Source organism: Mustela nivalis, assembly GCF_964662115.1.
Source record: "Mustela nivalis genome assembly, chromosome: 8".
NCBI lineage: Eukaryota > Metazoa > Chordata > Mammalia > Carnivora > Mustelidae > Mustela > Mustela nivalis.
In genome coordinates this window covers 73,486,447-73,510,374 of record NC_139027.1, presented here as the reverse complement: position 1 = coordinate 73,510,374, position 23,928 = coordinate 73,486,447, and the positions used below count along the sequence as shown (strand labels likewise).

At 43.9% G+C, this 23,928-nt stretch overlaps 1 protein-coding gene across 1 annotated transcript in view; it reads right to left on the bottom strand.

Annotated features, from left to right (window-relative positions):
* The window catches only part of MGAT4A (alpha-1,3-mannosyl-glycoprotein 4-beta-N-acetylglucosaminyltransferase A), a 150,979-nt gene extending 133,779 nt beyond the window's left edge, over positions 1-17,200 (bottom strand). Inside the window, exon 1 of the mRNA XM_082746879.1 lies at positions 17,048-17,200. The gene's annotated coding sequence lies outside the window, so the exon portion shown is untranslated. The remainder of the gene's footprint in view (positions 1-17,047) is intronic.
* Between the last annotated feature and the right edge of the window lie 6,728 nt (positions 17,201-23,928).

Genomic DNA, 23,928 nt, shown 5'->3' with positions numbered 1-23,928 from the left:
AATTAGTTAACATACAGCATGATATTAGTTTCAGGTGTACAATTTAGTGATTCAACACTGCCATACAACACCTGGTGCTCATCACAACAACACCACAACAAATCCCCATCACCTGTTTCACCCCCCACACCACCACATTCCCCTCTGGGAACCAACCATCCGTTCTCTGTAGTTAGGTGTCTGTTTCTTGGTTTGTCTCTCTCTCCCTCTCTTTCTTTTGGTTGTCTGATTGCTGTGGCTAGGACTTCCAGTTCTGTGTTAAGCAACAGTGGAGAGAGTGGACATCCCTTTCTTGTTCCTGACCACAGAGGAAAAGCTTGCAGTTTCCCCATTGAGGGTGATATTAGCTGTGGGTTTTTCCTATATGGCCTTTATTATGTTGCAGTATACTCCTTCTAACCCTACTTTTTGAGGGCTTTTATCATGAAAAGATGCTGTACTTTGTCAAATGCTTTTTCTGCATCTATTGAAATGATCAGATGGTTCTTATCCTTTTACTAATGTGGTGTATCACATCGACTGATTAGCAAATATTAAACCACCCTTATAACCCAGGAATAAATCCCACTTGCTTGTGGTGAATGATTTTTTTTTTAATGTATTATTGAATTTGGTTTGCTAGTATTTGATTGAGAATTTTTGCATCCACGTTCATCAAGGCTATTGACCAGTCCTCTTTTTTAGCGAAGTTTTTTACCTGGCTTTGGTATCAGGGTAATGTTGGCTTCAGAGAATGAATTTGGAAGTCTTCCATCCTTTTCTACTTTTTGGAATAGTTTGAGAAGAATAGGTATTACCTCTTCTTTAAATGTTTGGTTAATTCCCTGCAAAGCCATCTGACCCTGGACTTTTGTTTGTTGGGAAATTTTTAATTACTGACTCAGTTTCTTTGCTGGTTATTGATTCTGTTCAAGTTTTCTATTTCTTCCTGTTTCAGTTTTGGTAGTTCATATGTTTCTAGGAATCAGGTTGCCTTTTTAATATAATTATTCAAAGAACTAACACTCTTAAGGTAAATCTTAGTTAAAGAAAGTTAGGTAGAATGAGAATTTTATATAAAGGAGAATATTTTTGTTATCAAAGGGGAAGTTTATTCTGATAATAGAAAGCTCCAGTATAGAATAAGATACAAGTTACAAATATCAGAAATAGGGATGGGACGGAGCAGAAACTGGATCCCCTCAACCCTGAAGGCAAAAGCCAGTATTCTTTGGCTGCTGCCATAAGGAAAAATAGGAAAAGTTCAAACTCCATTCCTCTTCAGTGTGCCATCTTGCAGGAATGTGGAGAGAGGATGCTAACTGAAAGGAGGATGCTTGCTCCCAAGACTGGACTTTGGGGTGAAGACAAGACCAAACCAGTCGGCGCCGAGGTGAACCCTAGGGCTGACCTTTCACCAACTTTCTCCCTCATTACAATACTAAAAAAAACCCCAGGGGTGGAGATTTACCATGTTAATTAGACATGAGGCACAGAAGCATGACCTTTAATTGCACAGGTGCTAATAATAAATCCCCGCCTCTACTTGCTTAGATGTCATCCTTGCCCCACCTAGGGTCTTTAAAAACTCTCCCTGACCTCTCCTTGGGACTCAGTCTGAGGACCCTCTCCTCTGTGCTGTCTCCCTTGTGCAGAACATAAGCCTGGATAAAGCCTTGCCTGAAATTCACATTTGGCCTCTTGTCAGTTTCTATTGTATAGGGAGCCCAAAGGTCCTGTTTGGTATCATCTTTGGGGGACACTGCTAGGACACCAGCAGTTCTTTTTCTCCCATCCAGGAGGGAGCATAGGACCCATGGGGGCAGCCTGAGGAAACCTCTTGGCAGCTGACTAGCCATCTCAGAACATTTGTTTCTGTGTCATTGCGGGACATAAGGCTACCTCCTGTGTCACGGGGTTCCCACTACTCTCATTCAGGCAATATTTTCCCTTTTTTCCCAATTTCCTTCCTTTCTGAACCCCTAACCTCCCTCTACTTTTCCATGCTCTTTTCCCTCCTTCTCATACTGTGGGCTGGCTATAAGACAGCCACCACTTTACTGTGCTCAGGCTGGAAGGACAGGTTCCCAGTGCCATAACTGGCCAGTGGAGGTGGAAGCAGCCACCGTGTACCCACAGACCAGTGATTCCACAAGCTTTCCCCAATGCCAGACTCGTGGGACCAGTGGATGTGTAACCCTCACATCATGTAGTGCCTGGAAATCTGATAGTCACAGGAAACTCTTTCTTTCTCTACTCTCTGCATTGTCTGAATACTTGCTAGAAGTATTCAACTTCCTGGAAGTATTCAACTTGAGGGAAGGCGAGTTGAGGCTGGCTCCCTGGGCCTGGTCACCCCAGTGGGCAGTGGACAGAGTGCCTCCCTCCCCTGGCCACTGTTGGGTTCCTTTGCCTAAGTAGACCTCTGTGTGGGATGGGTTGAAAGGAATTTCTTTCTTTGTCTTTTCTCCTTTTCCCTCTTGCAGCTCCTTCCGCTTTGCCCACTGCCCACTTCCAACCTGGAGATTCCGTGTTTTGTTACCCTCTTTGAAATGCTGGGTACTTCTCCAACTTCTGTTCCCATCTGTGGAGAGAAGTGTGGACTGCCCTGTGTCCTCTCTAGTCAGGCTAATCACCCGGTTAGATCTTGCTGTTGTCTCTGTGAAGACCCCCTAAATAGTACCTGGGCTCCCAGGGAAGCTATACTTTAACATTTACCAAGGTCAAAATTACTGGACAAATCCTTAGAGCATGGGTTCTATTTCTGACCCCAGCACATGTTGTACATCTGCATGTTATTAAAAAAAATAATAATAACCAAAATGGGGCACCTGGGTGGCTCAGTGGGTTGAACCTCTGGCTTTGGCTCAGGTCATGATCTCAGGGTCCTGGGATCGAGCCCCCATTGGGCTCTCTGCTCAGCAGGGAGCCTGCTTCCCCCATGCTCTTTGCCTGCAGCTCTGCCTACTTGTGATCTCTCTGTCAGATAAATAAAATCTTAAAAAAAAAAAAAAACCCAAAATGGAACATTAACATAAAGAGTAATACCTCCCCAAGTTCTCATGAGGCTGAAGCCATACAGCCTTGCACAAGACTAGAACATTAAGATACATTAAGATAAGATCTGCAACTTTCTGAAATGTCCTTTAGCTAATGATTTGTAACCTTTTATGTTAACCCTGCACCAAATGTTCCTTCCCCAGAGCACTTTCTTCTTTGTGAAGACCGTGTATCCCAAGCAGCTGCCCTAACTTGGGCTGGAATGGAACTTTTTTCCTTAAAATTAAAAAAAAAAATGTTCATTTTGCATCAACATTTCTTAGCATAGTCAGCAGGATAACAGAACAACTCGCCTGAGAACACCTGGGAGTCCTCTCGAACTCAGCATTTGGTGCCAACACAAACCATTTGTGCCCCTCTAGCTTCTTTGCACCCCAGCAATGTAGGGATGAGTTCTCCTGATACCTGGATCTACTCAATTTGAGGTGATGGTCCTGACTTTCATTCAAGCTGTTGTGGGTTACCGGTAATGTTCTGAGAGTGGGAAGAACCTAGAGGGGCTAAACCAGATGGGTTGTTTTCATTTGGCATTATACTAATTGATGTTATCGATACAAGGCTTGAGTAAATGTTCTGGCTAGAAATATGAGTGACTATGTCATTCAGCTCCAAAGAGAACTTACTCAGAAGTGACTCTGTACCAGTCTCTCTTGAAGGAGGGGAATCTGTCTGGCTGAAAGGTACCACATCTGTCTGTTTCTGGAATCTGTATAAGGATAGGAGAACTTCATTCCATCTCATCTCAGAGCCGGCTGGGGTGAATTGTGTCTGATAGGCATACTTACAGTTACGATCCTGTATCCAAAAGGAAATGATTGTTTCATTTTAACACTGCCTGGCCTATGAATATGTTAAGCTAAGAGAAAAGATGGCTACTAACTGGCTCTCTTGCATTCCTTGCTCCCGTTTAGTTGCCTTCAAATAGGGAGTTTGAGTTTGATTCTCTTAGCTAATCCATTTGGTTTAGTAGGTGAAGCTTCAACTTTTGGGGAGGAGCACATGCTAACAGGGGTACTCTGTGCTTCATTTATTGTTCTTTCTGAACTTTTGTCTAGGAAGATGGGGAGTGCTCCTGTTCCCCAACCACCACCACTAAAAAAACGTCCATTAGGACATATTTTATTTATTTTTTAATTTTTTAATTTTAATTTTTTTTTTTTAGGACATATTTTAAATAAATGGTGCAGAGGAAAATCCTGTTTGGCAGGAGGGAGAGATAAGAGACAGAGAATAAGGAATGTTAGTACAGACTTTAAATCTGCCTCTGGCCTTGCCAGAGGCACCCCACCTCTGCACCTCCCCCCACCCTGTTTCTGCACCACCACCAGCATGCATTAGGTAGCCGGCTCCTAGACCATCATCCTTGATGTCCCCAGCATCGTGGCTCTTGTTCCTCCCACCCTCACTATCAAGGAGCAAAAAACACCCCAAGCTGTTGGGCCACTTCCTTATGAGGTTCAAACTAAAGCACTTCCCAGATCAATATGAATGGGTCCAGAGGGCTCCCCTGGACTTACGCCGCCCACTTCAGATTCCCCAGCACCAGATCTCCCAGGAGTTCCCAGTGGGGAACAAACTGATGACTTTTCAGCGGACACAGGCTTGTGTGGACACATTTGGTATTAAAACTAATTTAAGTTTTGTGCCTTAATTGGAAGAGGCATGGCTTAAGAGTTATCAGCATTAAACATAACACTTGTAATCTACCAAGGTTTACAAAAGGTCAAATAAGCTTCTGTTATCTCTGTTTGCAATTTGTCAACAAGAAGAAGATTTCCCATGATGGTTCATTTTTGTCTGTCTCTCCAAGTTTTCATAGGTAATTGTTAAGAACAAGTAGGTTGAAGAAGCAAACGGGTGTATGGTTTTCATGATCTTTGGTAACCTAAAACTCTGAAGTTTTGCTGAGTTAAATAATAAACTGGGTTAAGCTCTTTAGATATCTAAAAGTCTTTTCCAAATAAGACAGATTGCTAGAGCATTGATTACTGAACATAGCTTTATCTACTTAGGCTTTTTTTTTTTTTTTTTTTTTTTTGCTTTTGCTTTTTCCTTTTTTTTTTTTTTTTGGCTTATTATAGAGAAACTAAAGATAAATTTAGGTCAGCTAGTAAGCATGTCTTATGCTTTATTGAAAGTTGTACTATAAAAAACCCCACATTTCTAAAAATTATGAACAGTATGCATAAATTTCCCATCTAAAGAATTCTGATGTAACAATAGCTTACTGCTCAGTTTTTACTAGAAACTGAGGTTTCTAAGAATTAAAATTCTGATAAATGTAATTGATAATAGCAGAAATGATAAGGAAAACAACTTTGCATGCAAGAAAGTGAGATATGTTTTTAATAAGAAAGGTATGAGAAATGAAAATATATTTCTGTTGAGGGAAGAGAAAATAATTTTGTCCTAAAATAAAGACTGGTTATTTAGAGTGAGAAGGCTTAGGACAAAATCTAAATTAAAAAAAGAAAAAAATTTTGGAAAACTTGTGAAAAGAGAATCTTTAGAAAAGAACTTTATGCATGGTATAAGGACAAAGACTGAGGCAATGAGTTTTAGAAGCACCCTAGTGGGAGTGCCTGGATGGCTCAGTCAGTTAAGCATCTGACCCTTGATTTCAGCTCAGGTCATGATCTCAAGGTCCTGGGATTGAGCCCCAGGTTAGGCTCCCCACTCAGTGGAGAGTCTTCTTCTTCCTCTGCTCCTTCCCCTCTTCGTGCTCTCTCTCTCATAAATAAATCTTTTTCTTTTTTTAGATTTTTAAAAATTTATTTATTTGACAGACAGAGATCACAAGTAGGCAGAGAGGCAGGCAGAGAGAGACAGGGAGGCAGGCTCCCTGCTGAGGGGCTCAATCCCAGGACCTTGGGATCATGACCTGAGCTGAAGGCAGAGGCTTTAACCCACTGAGTCATCCAGGTGCCCCTAAATAAAATCTTTTAAAAAAATAAAAATAAATTTTAAAAGTACCCTGGTATAAGATTGAAATCTGGCTTTTCTCTGTTAAAAACCAAACCAAACAAAACAAAAACCGAAGTTTTCTTAGCTTTTTGTTCTACTCTTTGTTAGAAATTGTAAACAAAGATTTTCTTTATCTGTCTGGAAAAACAAAGCTTCTACGTTTTGTCTTTATCAGGTCTTTGGTTACTCAATAAGGTTAAATCCTCAATTTCAAGAGCTAAGTTTTGCTAACTACTAAGTAACATCTAGCAATTACATTACTAGGTATTCACCCAGAGAATACAAAAATACTAATTCAAAGAGATTCATGCACCCCAATGCTTATGGCAGCATTATCTACAGTAGCCAAACTATGGAAATAGCTGAAGCATCCATTGGCTGATGAATGGATGAAGAAGATATATATTATATATATATATAATGTGATATTACTCAGCCATAAAAAGGGAATGTATTTGCCTTTAGAATCTTTTATTGCCACCTTGGTTAAATAGATAAAATCTGAGTTTTATAATGATCTGTGATCCTATTTAGGCATTGGCCTTAAAACTGTTTTTTTTTTATAACAAACTTCCCAAGACTCAAATTCTAAATAAAGTCCTTTTTGACTAATTAGACTATCTGTTCCAGAAAGTATATTAAATTCTTAAAGTTTTAATATGTCCTTTTATAATGTCATCAAGTATAATTCTAATTATTCAAATGTGTGTTGCAGAAATAACTAGATTTCCTTGTCAACTGCGTTATAATGAGCTCTTATCAGATTTTTTAAAAAAGATTTTATTTATTTATTTGACAGACAGAGATCACAAGTAGGCAGAGAGGCAGGCAGAGAGAGAGAGAGGAGGAAGCAGGCTCCCCACTGAGCAGAGAGCCAGATGTGGGGCTCGATCCCAGGACCCTGGGATCATTACCTGAGCTGAAGGCAGAGGCTTTAACCCACTGAGCCACCCAGGCGCCCCTCTTATCATATTTTTAACCTGTCCATATTCGAGTTTTTTGTCATTTATAATTATTGCTCTGATGCTCTTGAAAATGTGTTTCATTTTCAAGGAGATACAGATTTCTGTTATCTTTAAGATCATAAAACTAAACTGGGTAAGAATCTCCAGAACAAAGGGGAAAACTACATTCAAACAGAATAAGAATTAATAATGTGGGGTTAACTAAATGAAGAAAGGACTATAGTTTTTATGACTCTTGTGTAAAACATTGCTGGTTCTTTAATGTTTGCTCTTCTAGATTTAAGAAAACATTTTCTCTTGAGATATCTATGACTTGCAGAAATACATTAAAATATTCCTTTGTGAACAGATTGAAGCATTTATCTTTTCTCCCTACCTGAACCCTCCAGAATGCAGAAACTCTCAGGGAGTATGCTTTCTTTCATGGTAGTTATAATTGCTTGCATGAAGTTCAACAAGAACCAGCTCTCCTTGTAACAGGACACCACTGGAAACATGGGTTATTTTCCCAAGGCTTTGATGAGAATGTAAAGTTTGAGAGAGACATACATAACATAGATAGGACCAGACAGGTTTAAGGAATTAAGGTTGACTTTATGGAGTCAATAGAGACCCCTCGAAATGTTGGCCTGATACCTTGCTTACAGAGTTTCCAGGAGTAAAGAATGTCACTTCCTGGCAGGTGCAGGAAACCTTAGGATATTTTGGGGATCTTGAGAAGAGGAATATACCCAAATCTACAGGTATTGCAGGCAAATCTGAAGGCAATTTTTGCCTTGGCATCTAGCCTTCAGAGGCTGTTAAAAGTTCGATCTAAAACACCTTATAAAAAGTTCCAGCGAATCAGATTTAAAAACAAACAAACAAGGGGTGCCTGGGTGACACAGTGGGTTATACACCTGACTCTTGATTTCAGCTCAGGTCATGATCTCTGGGTCCTGAGATTGAGTCCCACACTGGGCTCCATGCTGGGTGTGGAGCTTCTTTAAGATCCTCACTCTCTGGGGCACCTGGGTGGCTCAGTGGGTTAAAGCCTCTGCCTTCGGCTCAGGTCATGATCCCAGGGTCCTGGGATCGAGCCCCACATCCGGCTCTCTGCTCAGCGGGGAGCCTGCTTCCCGCCTCCTCTGGCTGCCTCTCTGCCTACTTGTGATCTCTGCCTGTCAAATAAATAAATAAATATTAAAAAAAAAATCCTCTCTCTCTCTCTCCCTCTGCCCATCCCCCTTAAAAAAAACAACCAAACATACAAACAAAAACCTATATTCTAGCTGTGCTTACATAAATAAGTAGGCCAAGTTTGTTAAAACTATACATTTTGGGGATTACCTGGGCGGCTCAGGTCATGATCCTGGAGTCCCAGGATGGAGTCCCACTTGGGGATCCCTGCTCAGCAGGGAGTCTTCTTCTCCCTACCCCATTCATGCTCTCTCTCTCAAATAAATAAAAATCATCCAAAAAAAAAAAAAAGACTTTTCCTTTACAAACAAATGAGTCTTAATTTGATTCTCTTTGACAAAAGTGAGGGTAGCGTTACAGAGCAAGATTATGTTTCAATAACACACCTTTATGAACATTAGATTATGGTTCTGATTGTCTTTAAATGTTTATTGTTTGCCTATAAAACTGGGCTGGATCCTAAATTGTTTTGGAACAACATCCTCGAGTATCTGGCTATGACTCACCAAACTACAGCCTCCAATTTTCTTTCATTTTCTTGACTTGGGATCGTTTAGAACTAGAACTAAAACTGTCTTTTACCCTCAAGCCCTGCAAACTGATGCCACTGGACAACTTGAGGTAAACTTCAGAGAAAAATGGCCACAATGGCCCATGTTTACACTATCTTCGTGCTGTGACTTGGTGGGGATAATAAAAGTCTTCTGTGGACATATGATTATTTAAACAGCTGGACAACAGGACAGACTCTCCGACTATTGTGTAAGTCTGCTATCTCCAAGGTCCAGACCAGTGATGGGTCTGCTGATTGCCAAAACAGTCCGCTTGGTTGGTTTGTTTCCTTGAGAGGTCTAGCCGGGGAAATAATTCACAACAATGCTGTCACACAAAATATCATGGCCACATTATCTATGGTGGTGGCTGAAATGGGACAAGATTTTAAACTCATAACAAAAATCATTGGATTCTCTGGCTTCAATGGTCTTAGACCACTGATTTGCTTTGGATTATGTACTAGCTAAACAAAGAAGAATATGTGCTATTACAAATACATCTGTTTGTTCTGGACAGGTGGAACAATGGAACACCCCAAAAGGCTACATGGCTACATAATTTTAGCAAAGTCATCACTCAGACCACCTGGGACTCCATGAACGGTACCCACAAAATGCTACTTGTTTCTTGCCTTTCTTTGGGCTCTTGGCCTTTTTTTTTTTTTTTGCTGTTATTCTTGGGGCTCTTTTTCATGTCTTGGTAATCTTGGTGTCTTCTTGGCCTCAGCATTTCCAAGTTAAGCTAATGGTGATGCAAGGATTCCAACCTCTATCAGGATGGGAGGATCCGAGTCCTTATAAATCATCATAGCAGCCAGGGAGAGATTTTTATGCCTCTAGGGTAGGACGGGGATGCAGGCCCATTTCAGCAAGAAGCAGCTTCAGAAGATGAGAACTTTGGCCCCTTTTCCTTAGGAATAAGGATAGTAAAATGGGAAAGAGGGGAAAGAGGGGAAAGAGACAGAGCAGGGACTGGACTCAGATCGCCTCAACACTGCCCACAAAACCCAGCCTTCCTTGGCTGCCTCCATAAGGAAGAGAAAGTAAAGCTCAAACTCCATACATCTTAAGTGTGCAATCTTGCAGGAATGCAGAGAAAGGATGCTTACTGAAAGGAGGATGCCTACTCCCAAGACTGGACTTTGGGGTGAAGACAAGACCAAACCAGTCAGCACCAAGGTGGACCCTAGGGATGACCTTTCACCGACTTTTCCCCTCATTATAATAAAAAACACCCCCGGGGTGGAGATTTACCATGTTAATTAGACATGGGGCACAAGAAGCATCACCTTTAATTGCACAGGTGCTAATAATAAATCCCCGACTCTACTTGCTTAGATGTCATCCTTGCCCCACCTAGGGTCTTTAAAAACTCTCCCTGACCTCTCCTTGGGAGTCAGTCTGAGGACCCTCTCCTCTGTGCTGTCTCCCTTGTGCAGAACATAAGCCTGGATAAAGCCTTGCCTGAAATTCACATTTGGCCTCTTGTCAGTTTCTTCTGGGCCCTCCTGGGATGAGGGACAGCAGACACACCTTTGGAGCTGATGGACCTGTGTTCACCTCTTGGTTTCTCCACACTTTTCTTTGTGACTTTGTTTAAATTTAAGATGGGAAAAATTTTAAATGGGAAAATTATGTCCCTTCCAGAGGCGCAGGATGAAATTAGTTTCTCAGCAGGATAAATGTTAGTACCCCTTTTTATCTACATCAGTAAGAAAGGATGGGGTAAAATAGTCAAGAAAAACATCAGGCAAAGACCTTTAATGTTTTGTTTTTGCTTTTTTTGTGTCCTAATTTCTTTTTAACAAATAACAATAATCTCTCTGATTAGGAAAATAGTACATTTGTTGCAGAAGATTTGGAAAATATGGCAAAATATATTTTTTGAGTTGCGAGCAATTCTACCACCCAGAGATAAAGACTGTTAATGCTTTTGTGTTTGTCCTAAGCATGGGTGCATGGAAACATTTTTCCTTCCTTTTGCAAAACTGGGATAATATTATTATATAAATATTACATATTTATATAAATTTAGAAATTTATACAAATTTATAAATTTATATAAATTTCTAAATTTATATAAATAAATATTATTATATTATATTATAGCCCATTTTCACTTTATGTGTACTCTTATTTTTTAAAATTTCTTAAGAAGTTTTGCAATTTCTCTTATTTTAAAAATATTGTTCAAAAACATAACTTAATGGTTATATAATATTTCACTATATTGATGTACCATATTTTACTTAGTCCTATTTTGGAACACTTAGACCATTTCCAAGTTTTCTCAAAATAGAAATTCTACATGGTAATCTTGCACACAAATTTTGGTGCACATCTGTTGATGTCTTTAGGATAAATTTCTAGGAGTGGAATGAGTAATTCTAAGGGTTTTTAAGTGGTCCTGACACATTACTAAATCACCCTTCTGAAAGATTGTAACAATTGATGAATGATAATTTTTGTACCATCTGGTCTCAGAACTGAATGATCAACTACATTTTGAAAGTATTAGATTGAGAACTGATGGATTATAGCTACATAGGGGGGATCTATTTATCTTTCTATGAGGCTCTCTATGTGATTTTCCACAATTTGTAATGGGGATGCAGAGCTGCAGAAATTTGGGAGTGAGCCAGATGATTTCCGAAGAGACTGGCCTGGGCATGGAAAACGGGAAACATTTGTCAGTTCTGTAGATCAAACACAATCAAGTACTAAGACTGAGGAAGGTCCATACAATTGGGAAGATGCTGGGTCAGCCCCAAGTTTTAAAGGGAACTTGCACTAGACTTGACTTCCGCACTTGGTGAACGAGGCTTCTGGCTGCCTGCCAGTTAGGAACAGCTAGGAACAGAATGGCACGAGAAACAGTAAGCCAAAGTGGGGGCTGGGAGACACTGGCAAGGGGCTGGAGGAGAGGGACCACGGAAGGGGAAAAGCTGCAAGAAGGAGGGTCTGGCTCTGTGATGCTCCTGGGGAAGCTGGATGCCCTGCTGCGGCCATAGCAACAGCTTACTGGAGACAAATCACAGAACTTTCCAGAAAATGCCAGGCTTCTCTGGTGCAGTCTAGGAGGATAGTTATGCGGGTACCTGAAACTGTCAGGAGGATGTCCCTGACCAATGTGGGGAACACCCAGGAGGCAGTGTCACACCCTAAGCTTGGCCTAAGCCAGCAGCTGCTATGGCCAACAGTAGGCTCTAGGTTGTGTGAAGATTCAACAGTAGTATTAGGAGTTTGGAGATGATATGGAAGCAAAGAATTAATTTATATTTATTTAAACTAGAGATATGCACAAAACACAAGTCCTGGTGATTTAGAATGCCTAACAATTGCCATGGATTTTGATAACTTTAGGAGAATTAGCAAGGTAACTAAATAAGAAACTGATAAAAATCATTCTCAGGTGGAGGGGGTGGTGAAACAGGTGAAGGGGATAAAAGGTACCAGCTTCCAATTATGAAATAAGCAAGTCATAGGGATGAAAAGTACAGCATAGGGAATATAGTCGATAATATTGTAATAACTTGGTGCAGTGACTGATGGTAACTACACTTAGATTGTGCTGTTCATTTCCTACATAATTGTCGAATCATTATGATGTACACCTGAAACTAATACTGTATGCCAACTATACTTCAATTAAAAAGAAAAAAGAAAATGATGCTCAGAGTTGTCACAAAGGAAAATACCTAATCCTAATAATTATGGATCCCCTGGCTTTGGGTTCAGGAGCTAGAGCAGGCCGACTAGGGGTTTACACAGAGCTTGGGCAGGAAGGGGGCTGTTCTTTGGGGGACCCCAGTGGAGGAGTTTGGGTGCTCTGAAACACCCTCACTCTGGCCTCCAGACCCCGAGTCTCAGCAGCCACGTTCTGGCTGGGCACAGACCCCTCCATGCTTCTCTTTGGAGACCTGGCCCTAACTTTTCCAAATATTTATGGATCCCATACTACTTAACCCACCCCAGGACTAAACACAAAATGCTCTTCACTGGCTTTGGGAATAACAAATCCTACCAGACCGGTAAAACTCTACTGGTTCTAAGTTTGGTAAATCAAATGTTATCGTTTACATGATGTATGTTAACTTCAGCAAGGGGTTTAAACTCCTCCCACATAAACCACTCAACAAGCAGAAAAATATGGTCAAAGTGTTGGTATTAGAAAACACATAGTGTTTTCAAAGGCTGGTCTTGGACCAGTATATCCTAAATTTTCACTGGCAATGGTACAAGGTGACGCATATGAATAAATCAATCAAAGAGATGACCCAGTATGGGGTTAGAACCTACTGTCACATTAACTCTCTAAGGTGAGAGACAAAGACTTGGAAATCAAAACTCATAGATATATGGAATGGGGTTTGATAGCATCAGGCACAATAAAGAACAGAATAAGCAAACAAAAAATGGGGTGAATCCATAGTGTTGTAAAACTTCCACCTTCTGGAGTGTGCAAGAGCAAGTCCCTCCAGAAAGCCAAGTTTCCAGTGACTGAGATACCTTTAAGCATAGATTTTAGGTTTTTATCTATTTTTGGTGGAAAATTTTTAAAAAGCTATCATTCACTGTTTTTTAAAGGATGAGTATAATGTAGCTTTTTCTATATGACACAGGGCAATCATTTATGATCAATTTCAATTCAGTAAGTATTTCCTGAACATCTTTGCTTTGTGCCAAGTACCGTATATTGAACTTTAACCATTTTTTATTTACTTTAAAACTAGATTTTTGGGAAAGAAGCCAGCCACGAAGGACCACATAGTGTGTGACTCCATTCAGATGAAATGCTCTGAAGAGGCAAATCTCAAATAAAGAAAGTAGATGGGTATTTGCCTAAAGCCTAGAGGGAGTGAGTGGGGGAGGGAGGTATTGGGGCATAGTGGCTCAGGGGCACAGGTTTCTTTTGGAGATGATGATGTTCTAATGATTCACAGCTCTGTGGATATACTAAAAAAGCCATTGCATTGTACACTTTAAATGGGAAAATTCTATAGTATGTGAAGTATATCTCAATAAGGCCATTTAAAAAACAACAGGTTGTCAATATTCAGAGAACAGGAAGAGACCCCTGAGCAATGATGGGGAGGGTGGACTGCGCTGCACAGGTGGGGAGGAACCAAGATATTAAACTCCTACTCCTGCCCCGATGACTATGCTCTCTTCTCGTCCTCCTGTCCTTGAGAGACCAAAAAAAAAAAAAAAAAAAAAAAACCACAAACAAAAACCACCCCCTCTCCCACAGCTAGAAGTGCGTTTCTAACCAGCTAGTTTCGCTTCTGTAGGAACGCTTGCTTTTTCGCGCATGCGCGGGCTAACCGGCCAGGTCTGCTTCTGTAAGATTGCTTTGTCAGCTTTCGGCCGGATCCTTTGTCTGCTCACACGCGGACCCTTTGCTTTCCCGAGGACCCCTGCTTGTGTACGCGGGTCCCCCTGGCCCAATCCACTGGCGCCAGGTATACCTGTTCAAACTGTCGACCAATTAGCACAGCCCTACCCGAAACTTGTTTGTACCCGTCTATAAAAATCCCACACCGACCCAGCTCTGGACCTCTCCGCCTTATCGGCAAGGAGCGGCGCAGAGGTCCAGGTTCGAACCTGCAATAAACGACCCTTGCTGATTGGCTTTGACTCACGTCTCTGGTGGTCTTTTAAGGTGGGGGTAATATTCACTTGGCATTTCATCCTCATGCCTGCCGGTGACACGTTCTGTGACATCAGCTGCTTAGCCATCAGCTCTGCTTCTGGAAACCACAGAGCTTCAAGGCCCCGCTCAGTAGTCAGAAAGGCCTGGGTTTAAGGACTGATGGTGTGATTGTGGGCAAGTTCTTTACCTTCCCCATGCCCCAGTTTCCTTATCTGCAAAACAGGGTTGATAATATCTACCTCATAGTGTTGTTTTAAGGATTAAATGAGATAAAGCTCGGAATGTGGCGGCTTTGTGTCTGACTCACCCTCAGTGTTCAAAAGAAGTTTGTGTCTGAAAGTGAAAGTGTCACTACCAAGAAACCAGTCCTCAGAGTGTGACTTTGGTGATACTCATTCTGACTATTGGGCTGTTGAGCGGGGTAAGGACATCTGTGTTAATGAATGTTCCTGCCAGATGAGGTGTTACAGAATTACCAGCTTTCCCTAACATAGTACAAAAGGAATAAACGTTCATTGAGCCAGGTACTTGACATTCAGGATCTCGTTGAATCCTTATAATAATAGGTCCATGCTGTAGATGGGGAAACAGGCTCACACAGCTCACCCCAAGACTACTGAATGCTTTTACGGTGTGCTATGGTTGAGTACTCATTCATTTAATCCTCACTAACCCAGTGAGGTCACGTGATATGGTGATTTATATGAAATAGACCTGTGGTCTGTGTCCCCACCTCTAACAGTTACCCAAATCCTCAGAACTTTCCTCGAGGAGAGCGATATGGGCCTTTTGTTATGTTAATGAGGTGAATTCCAGGCCAAACCCAAGGGGCGGAGGCCCAATCAGATTAGAGGGGTGGACCGGTTAGTCCCCGCCTCCTGACTTCCGGACGGGGGGGCGGGGCCAAGAGGGTTGGAGGTGGTGTGGCCACCTCCGTTAATCAGTCGTGTTTATGCAGTGAAGCCTTCATAAAATCCTAACGGACCGGGTTTAGAGAGCTTTCAGTTAGTTTGGTGAACATTGGAGGCTGCAGGAGAGGCTGCACCGGAGGGCAGGGCAGCTCTGTCCTTTCCCTGCCCTCTCCCCATCCCTCGCCCTCGGCATCTCTTCCACATGCCTTTTATAATAAACCAGTGATCAAGTGAGGAAAATGTTCCTGAGTTCTGTAAACTGCTCTAGCAAAATAATCGAACACGAGGAGGAGGTCATGGGAACCTTTGATTTAGAGCCAGTGGGTCAGAAGAAAAGGTAACAACCCAGATTTGGAACTGGCACTCAGGTGCGGGTGGGAAGTCTCGTAGGACTGCACCCTTAACCTGTGGGACCCGAGGCTCTCTCCAGGGGCACTGTGTCACGATCACGTTGAACTGTAGGACACCCAGTTGGTGTCAGAGCGTTACCTGTTGTAGGTGTTGGGGCAGCCCTACACACACACACACACACACACACACACACCCCAAAAGAGGTAGTTACCATCATTATCACATTTTACATATGAGGAAACTGATGCACAGAAAGAATGAACTTGCCCAGGTTTGCATATCTGGGACACAAACAGAAATAAATCTGATCCCAAAGCCTGTGTCTCTTCCACATCTGTGCTATCCACTAAGACACAGCAGAAGGTCCGAGTGGTTCCTGTATCTAACAGGAAGGCATGCTTCAAAAGGCACAGTGGGTGGGATGTTGTACAAATTAAAAAGAAGACAGTCCCTAGCTTCAGTCAGGGAGTTGTCTCTTTGGCGGGCATGAGGAGGCTTCATTAGGCTCTTCTAGACCTTCCTACCTGAGAATACATACAGAGTACAATTTTTTCTTTAGCTGAAGGCTATGTGTGGTTTTGAGTTTGTCAAAGTGCTCTTGACAGCTGTTAGCCATTGCAAGGCTGCTGGGTGGCTGAGTTTCTGACATCTTTCTAGTATGTTTGTAGTTGTTTCTCTCATGGTTTTGATAGCAGAGAGGAAAGTCCTGGGGGACTGGAGAGGCTAGGAGACCTCTGAGGCCTCACCTACCTTCCCATCCTGCACTTGACAGCCCAGGTTAGTCTTTTTTTTTTTTTTTAATATTTTATTTATTTATTTGACAGAGATCACAAGTAGGCAGAGAGGCAGACAGAGAGAGAGAGAGAGAGGAAGCAGGATCCCTGCTGAGCAGGGAGCCCGAGAGCCCAGGTGAGTCTTAAAAGTGTGTGTAGAGAATGAGGAAAGCAGTCTGGACTGGGGATTTTTCTTACCTGTAGACAATCCAAGACAGATAGTGGCCAGCTGTTCCCAGTCTCTGCAGAGCCAGCAATCCAGGAAAAAAAGTTTGTACCCTCCTTCTGCTCCTTAAAGTATCCAGACTCAACTCCCTTACCCATCCCTGCTTTTAAGTGAGGCCCATTTGACAAGGTTGTCCATAGCCTAATGATAACTGCATTTAATCAGTTTACCTTTGTAGGGGAAGGGGTGGATGTGGTGGAATATATTTTAAAATGTTTTTTCATGGCTCAGATAGCTAGATAAATACAATTGTAATATTCAGATCCCTTCCCGAAATGTGTTTTCTCCAGACTAAGGGTTGTTTTGCTCGGGGTCAGTGACCCATGCTAGAGGAAGAAATCCCCACAAAGCAAATCGCTATTAGAGCTTCTTTTCCTTGTGCTCTTTCCAGCTACAGATGTGTACTATTAAGAAAAAAATCACTGTACTTACTCATGGGAAGAGAAGTTTCCCAGCGGATTCCAGCATGGGCGGAGGTCGGGGGGCGCTGGTCCTCTTAAACTTCTCTCCCACCCTCCATCAGAGGCGTTTCTGGTCTCCCACTGAAAGAAGACACTCCAGTCCCTTTCATTAGGATGGGTTAGCCCACACAGTGGGAGGTGGCCTGAGAAAACACCTGGCAGCAGTTAATATTTGACTCCTACAGGACTGCCATTCAAAGGGCTTCCAGAGAAGAACAGTGACCACCTGGGGATGGCAGTTGCAAACAGGCCTTGGGAACGGGGCAGGTGCAAGGCATGGCCTTGGATGGGGTGGGAACAGGACAGATGGGCCCCTCCACTCCCCTGCATTTCCTGTCTGCTCAAAGGTGGCTGTTGAGGGGCGCCTGGGTGGCTCAGTGGGTTAAGCCTCTGCCTTCCGCTCAGGTCATGATCTCAGGGTCCTGGGATCAAGCCCCATATCGGGCTCTCTGCTCAGCAGGGAGCCTGCTTTCCTCCCTCTCTCTCTGCCTGCTTCTCTGCCTCCTTGTGATCTCTGTCTGTCAAATAAATAAATAAAATCTTAAAAAAAAATTTATAAAAAAAAAAGGTAGCTGTTGAAGTTCAAAGTACCGCTCAACTTGGCTTCTCCTTTCCTGGGCTGGGTCACTGCCATGATCAGGGTAATATATGAAGCTGTTCACAGTTCCTTACACTTTAATATTAATCTCCAACATGCAGCTGCCAAGATCAGGGTTTTTTTTTTTTAAAGATTTTATTTATTTATTTGTCAGAGAGAGAGAGAGAGAGAGCACAAGCAGGCATTGTGGTAGGCAGAGGCAGAGAGAGAAGCAGGTTCCCCACTAAGCAAGGAGCCCGATGTGGGACTCGATCCCAGGACCCTGGGATCATGACCTGAGCTGAAGGCAGTGGCTTAACCAACTGAGCCACCTAGGTGTCCCCAAGATCAGGTTTTAAGAGAGATAGAGGGTGATCCTCATGAGGCTAGCCTGGGTGGGGACCCTTTAGAAGCAGAGTTGAATGGGAGACACACTGTGAGGACACTGAGGATGGTCCAAGGACTGGGGCACAGATGGTGTATTAGTCTGCTCAGGCTGCCCTCACAGAGACCACAGACAGGGGCTTCCACGACAGAAGTCCATTTTCTCACAATTCTAGAGGCTAGAAGTCCAATGTCAAGGTGCTGGCAGGTTTGCTTTCTCCTGTGGCTTCTCTATTCTTGGCTCGCACACGGTCGTCCCTCTGTCTGGGATGTTTGCTTGCTAATCTCCTCGCAAATACTTCATCGGGCTCTTCATGCCATCTCCAACTCCATCATGGGGCCACGATTCAAAGGGTTTCCAGGGAAGAAGAGAGTTCACCTGGGATTGGGGACAGCTAGGAACAGGGCAGGTGCTTAACAATCCCATTTTCAACTCATTGTCTCTCAAACAAAAGGCCTCTCTTTGGAGTCCTTTCCTTCAAAGTCAGTCACTTTCCGAGGCCCTGAGAGTTGGAACTTCAACATATAAATTTTGAGGGGGATGCCATTCGACCCTTAGCAGATGAAGAAAAGGACAAACTCCAAACACAACCTCCTTCTCCAGCTTGTGGCAAACATCAGAGTCACATGGCCCTGCGAAGCATTTCCTGAGAGACAGGTTCACTCTTCCATCCAAGATGTCCTAGGCCTGAGGCGCCCCACAGACCAGGGGCAGTCCTACAAGCTCAGGGCCTGGCCTACACCCTGAGGGCTGGGCTGCTGGGAGGGGTTCGGTTTTGTCTGAGCAGGAACCCAGGACCCAGCAGGACCCAGGCAGGAACAGAGGCCCTTGCCCTGCTCCACAGTTATGAAGTATACTTGGGGGAGAATCAAACTCCGTGATAATTTAATAGTTATTAATAATTAATAACATTCATTCCTCAAGGATTGTTTGCACAGTGCACAGAAGCTTGAGAATTAGCGATAATAAAATTTTAGTGTTAAGATAAAACTGGGTTAACAGTTTCCCTGCCTTCGTTTTAAATGTGTGTATATATAAAATATTCATTTTGAGTTATAAACTAATAAACAAAGATGTCCCCTAGGCTCCAATGTGTGAAAATCTAATGTGATACTGTAAATCAAGAAAGAGTAATAAAGAAATTATAAGAAAATGATCATTTGGTACACAATGAATAACTTATTAGAGTAATAGGTCAACACAAAGAAGAGAACAGGAAGGGGAAGGGGCTGGCATTTTCTTCTGCTCCGTAATTTGTGTTGATATGCGATTTACAGGTTTCACCTTTACCTTAATAGGCATCTACTGGGCAGCTACGATTTGACAGATGCTGAGCTGGTCTCCCCACAGCTGGGAGATGGGTTCCATATGTGGTCCTCACTCACCTTCCTGCCCTTCTTTTTCCTTCTAGAGTAATTCCAGGAACGCCAGATGAAAAAGAGAAGTAAAACACAGATGCTTTGGGTTCTTAAGCCAATGGTGGTGGTTGTGTGCAGTCTCCCTGTCTCACCTCTGGTGGCTCTTTCTACCCAGTCTCTATTAAATGTTGGTGTCTCCAGGGGTTTTTCCTAGAGCTTCTGCTCTTCTCTATCTACATTCTTTTCCTAGTTGGCTTCTTCCCTTCTCATGGCCTTACAAAGTGTTGACACAGACAACTCCCAATTTGTATGTCAAGCCGAGCCTTCTCGGAGCCCCGGACTCACAGATGTGTCTCCTGGACATCTCCACTTCAATTCACTCAATTCTCAAGGCTTCCCAAACCCCTACCCTCACCCTGGCTGTCACCATGCCTCCTTCTGTCTCAATAAATGGCAACTCAGTCACTCCCCTGCTCAAGACCAGACCCCAAGAGGCATCCTTCATTTCTCTCCTTCCCTCACTCCCCATATCCAACTCATTAGGGAGTTTTTTCAGTTCTATCTTCAAACCCATTTGGAGTATGACTGCATCTATCCGTCTCCTTGATTGCCACACCACGTCTGGTCAGCATCATCTCTGGGTGACATTTGTGCAATAGCCTCCCAGTGGGTCTCCCCATTGTTGCTTTGCCAGCCCAAACAGCAGCTAGAGTGATTTAGAAACAAAAATTTGGTCATGTGATGCCACTTCTACCCCTTAGTCTGCATAAAATCCTTCAGTGGTTTCCTGTTGCACTTAGAATAATATCCAAGCTTCTTACTGAATCCCCTAAGCCTTAACTAAGCATGCCCCATTCTCCTCTCCAGCCCCATCTTGAACCATTCTCACGTCTCTCACGACATTCTGGCCAGATTGCCCTCCAAAGTTCCCCTAGGGTTTTCCTACTGTAACTGAAATTTCTGGATCAGCAGTCTCAGAAACTTGTTAGAAATCTCAAGATCTACTCCAGACATCCTGAACCAGAGTCAGGATTTCTACAAGATATCCAAGTGACTTGTATACAAATTAAAGTTTGAGAAGTGCAGCTGTAGACTAGAATACAACAAACTCTTTCTACCTCAGGGCCTTTGCACATACCGGTCTTCAAATGACTCATTCCTGAAATATCTCTGGAAATGGATATAACAAACTATAGCTGCTTCTAGAGAGAGAAACTTGAAGTCTGACATCAAGGACGGGAGGGAGAGTTACTTTTTATAAGATACTTTTCAACTTTATAAAGACATTTAAATGGATTTCTCCTTTCCAATCTTCAATTTTGCTTATGTCCATCACTCTATAAAAAGCAAACTTCCAATTACTTGGTGTCACAGCATCCTTTTATTTCCTTCATAGTGCCTGCCACTATTCTGTAATTATGTGTCTTCACCTATCACTTGCCTTGCTCCCCAGAATGCAGGGTGGATTGTGTCTGTCTCAGTCACCACTGTGTGTTCACTGTCTGCAGTTCCATGCCTGCACATGGGCACCTCTCAGACTCTTCCAAACGTGGCTGCTCTGAAGTCTTACATTCAGCTACTCTCCCTGCCCCTGACACCTCTCCCATGCAGTGGGCATTCTCATTTTCTGCCAGCAGCCCACGTCATTCCTTCTGACAGCCTTGGGTCCCTTGCCTGTTCTCTGTCTGCCTCCCACCTCTTGTCTCGCAGCCTCTTGGTTTGGATCTCTGGTCACATGCCTCTCTCTTCATCTCCTCCCTCACACCCAGCCCTTGACTTTAGTCCCCGTGACACGCAAGAATGGAAGACACCAGGAAGAAGGCCTCACTTCTCAGCTCTGAATCCACAAAGCCGGCTCTGTTTGCTGCCACCTGTTTGTCTTCCTGTTTGCCAAGATGACACCCACTGCGACTGTCCATTAAGTGCTGTCATCTCAGGGCCCTGTGGTGTGCTGATGAATGCCTAACACCAGGCTCTCTGGAGGAGAGAAAGCTCTGGTTTGTACAGTCCACTGATTTCTGTGGTGTAAATACTCCCACCACAGCCAATTACAAGCTACCAATGTGGTATCACTAAGCGTAGTTTTAAGACACACACAGGGGGCGCCTGGGTGGCTCAGTGGGTTAAGCCGCTGCCTTCGGCTCAGGTCATGATCTCAGGGTCCTGGGATCGAGTCCCGCATCGGGCTCTCTGCTCAGCAGGAAGCCTGCTTCCTCCTCTCTCTCTCTCTCTCTGCCTGCCTCTCTGCCTACTTGTGATCTCTCTCTGTCAAATAAATATATAAAATCTTAAAATAAATAAATAAATAAATTAAGGCACACACGGAAGTGCATTGTCGTCTAGAGCACTTTTTTCTTAAAGATTTTATTTATTTCTTTGACAGGACAGAGAGCACAAGTGGGCAAAGTGGCAGGCAGAGGGAGAAGGAGAAGCAGGCTCCCCGCCGAGCAGGCAGCCTATGGAGGACAGTCACGTCACACAGATTGAAACAAAAACTTTGCAGTGATTCTTCATGGGTTTTATAGAATAAACTCTAAACTCCTGAACATTCTATCCACAGGGACCCTTCACCCCTCAGCTAATTCCTACTCCTGGTTCGGGTCTTCGTGCAATCCTCTCAGACATGGTGTTGCCTCCTCCACCCTCTCCTGAGTTGGGGTCAGGGAGGCCTGCTCACATGGGGTCCTCTGTCTCTACAGCAGTCGTTACGTGCATACCTGCACAGGAGGGCCATGCTGTCTCTGCCATGGGACCTAACTCTTCCCTTCTTCCCTTCCCCTTCCCCTAGTGCGTATCCAGTTCCCTGGCTCATGATGGATGGTCAGTACATACTGTCCCGAGAAGCCGTTAAGAAATGAGCCTTCTGAGACCATGAGCCAGCCCCCAAGAATGCAGATCCCAGTGTTGTTGGTGTTGGAAGCATCTGGTCTCTGGAGTCCTGCCAGTCTCTCCTGGGTGCTGTAGACTGTGTGCTCAGGAGGCCTGAGGAGTTTTGGACATGCCAGGCTCCAAGAAATACCAGGAACATGTGATTATTTGCTCCCTCACGGTCCACCTCCTCTTTTATAGCCACATTTTGAATGTGTCTTGAATGCCCGACCACTCTGTGAAACTTTTCCTGCCCATCTTGGGGAAATACACAGCTCCCACTGCCGGCCTCTCACTCAGTGCTCGCACGCGTATTTTCTTTCGAGCTCAAGGTCTAATTACTTTTTTAAAAAAGATTTTACTTATTTGAGAGAGAGAGGGAGCACATGCGGAGGGAGAAGCAGGCTCTCCGCCAGACACAGGACTCGATCTCAGCACCCTGGGATCACAACCTGAGCCGAAGGCAGATGCTTAACAGACTGAGCCACCCAGTTACCCCTAAAGCTCTAATTTCTGATTTCTGTGTGATGCCTCTATTTACAGCTTGGTTACAACAAAGGAATGCTGTTCCTTGTCGTCGAAGCGGCCAGGCGGTTGGATTGTGAACTGCTCTGGCAAGGAGGCCAAACAGTGACTTTGATGTGTAGCCGTCAGCATGAGGCCTCCACAGGTACCTCAAGGATTCCTTGAGGGGTAGTTACAACAGTGCCGACAGAACGTCCCTTCATTCTCAACTTACTCTCTGGGGCTGTGCTAGATGCCGGGCAGAACACAACTCCCGGGGTTCCTGGAACCTGGGATCAGCTATTCAAGTCCAGCAGGAAACGTCTGGACCTGTTCTTTCCCTAACTGGATTCCTAGCTCAGGGTCCAGGGGCCTGCAGAGTACCCCGGGAGGAGAATGGCCTGGAGAGACCAGGAAAGGTCTGCGTTCCCTGTAGCCAGCCCCCTTGGGCCCAAACTGAGGCCCATACTGGGCCCCTCACCTGCAGCTGGCTTGCTGGAAACAATCAGAGGAAGCAAGCGTGGACTGCGTCCCTGTGAGGCTGGCTCTCAGAGCAAACCCTCTGGGCTATGGCTTAGCTGTAAGGAAGGTGTAAGACGCCAAAAGCATGTCAGGAGAAGGCCCATGAGCCCCTGTGTCTTATAGATTGTGTCACTTCAGGGACCTGGGGGTACAATCTCTGAAAACCACAGTGAGCCACATGTGGAAGGGAGGGGGCGGGGAGGCCAGTCCCAAGCTCTCCTTCTGAGCTAGAGGAAAACCTTCACGAGGGCATGGGGGAAGCCTCACCTTTCTCCAAGCTGGCTGACAACCAGAGGAGATTCCCCAGGCAAGTCAAACACAGAGCCTTATTCCTGCCCCTGGTTTTAAAAATGGAAGTTATCCTAATGTTCTCCCAGGGCCATCCTGCCCCACAGCCCCAACTTCGTGTGTGAAGGGCTTGGGGGTGACATCACACACTTTCTTGTCCACCGGGCCTCACCAACCTGTTTCCAAAGTGGGGGAAAATTGCAGCAGGTAAATTACCAGTCTGAACAACCCCTCCCCAATGTCATTCTGGAGTGAAAGGTGTGAGGACAGACAACATAGTTATTGTCCTTGAAATACAACAATGGAAGTGTTAGGTGGTGTATTAGTAGGGGTTTCTCCAGAGAGATGGA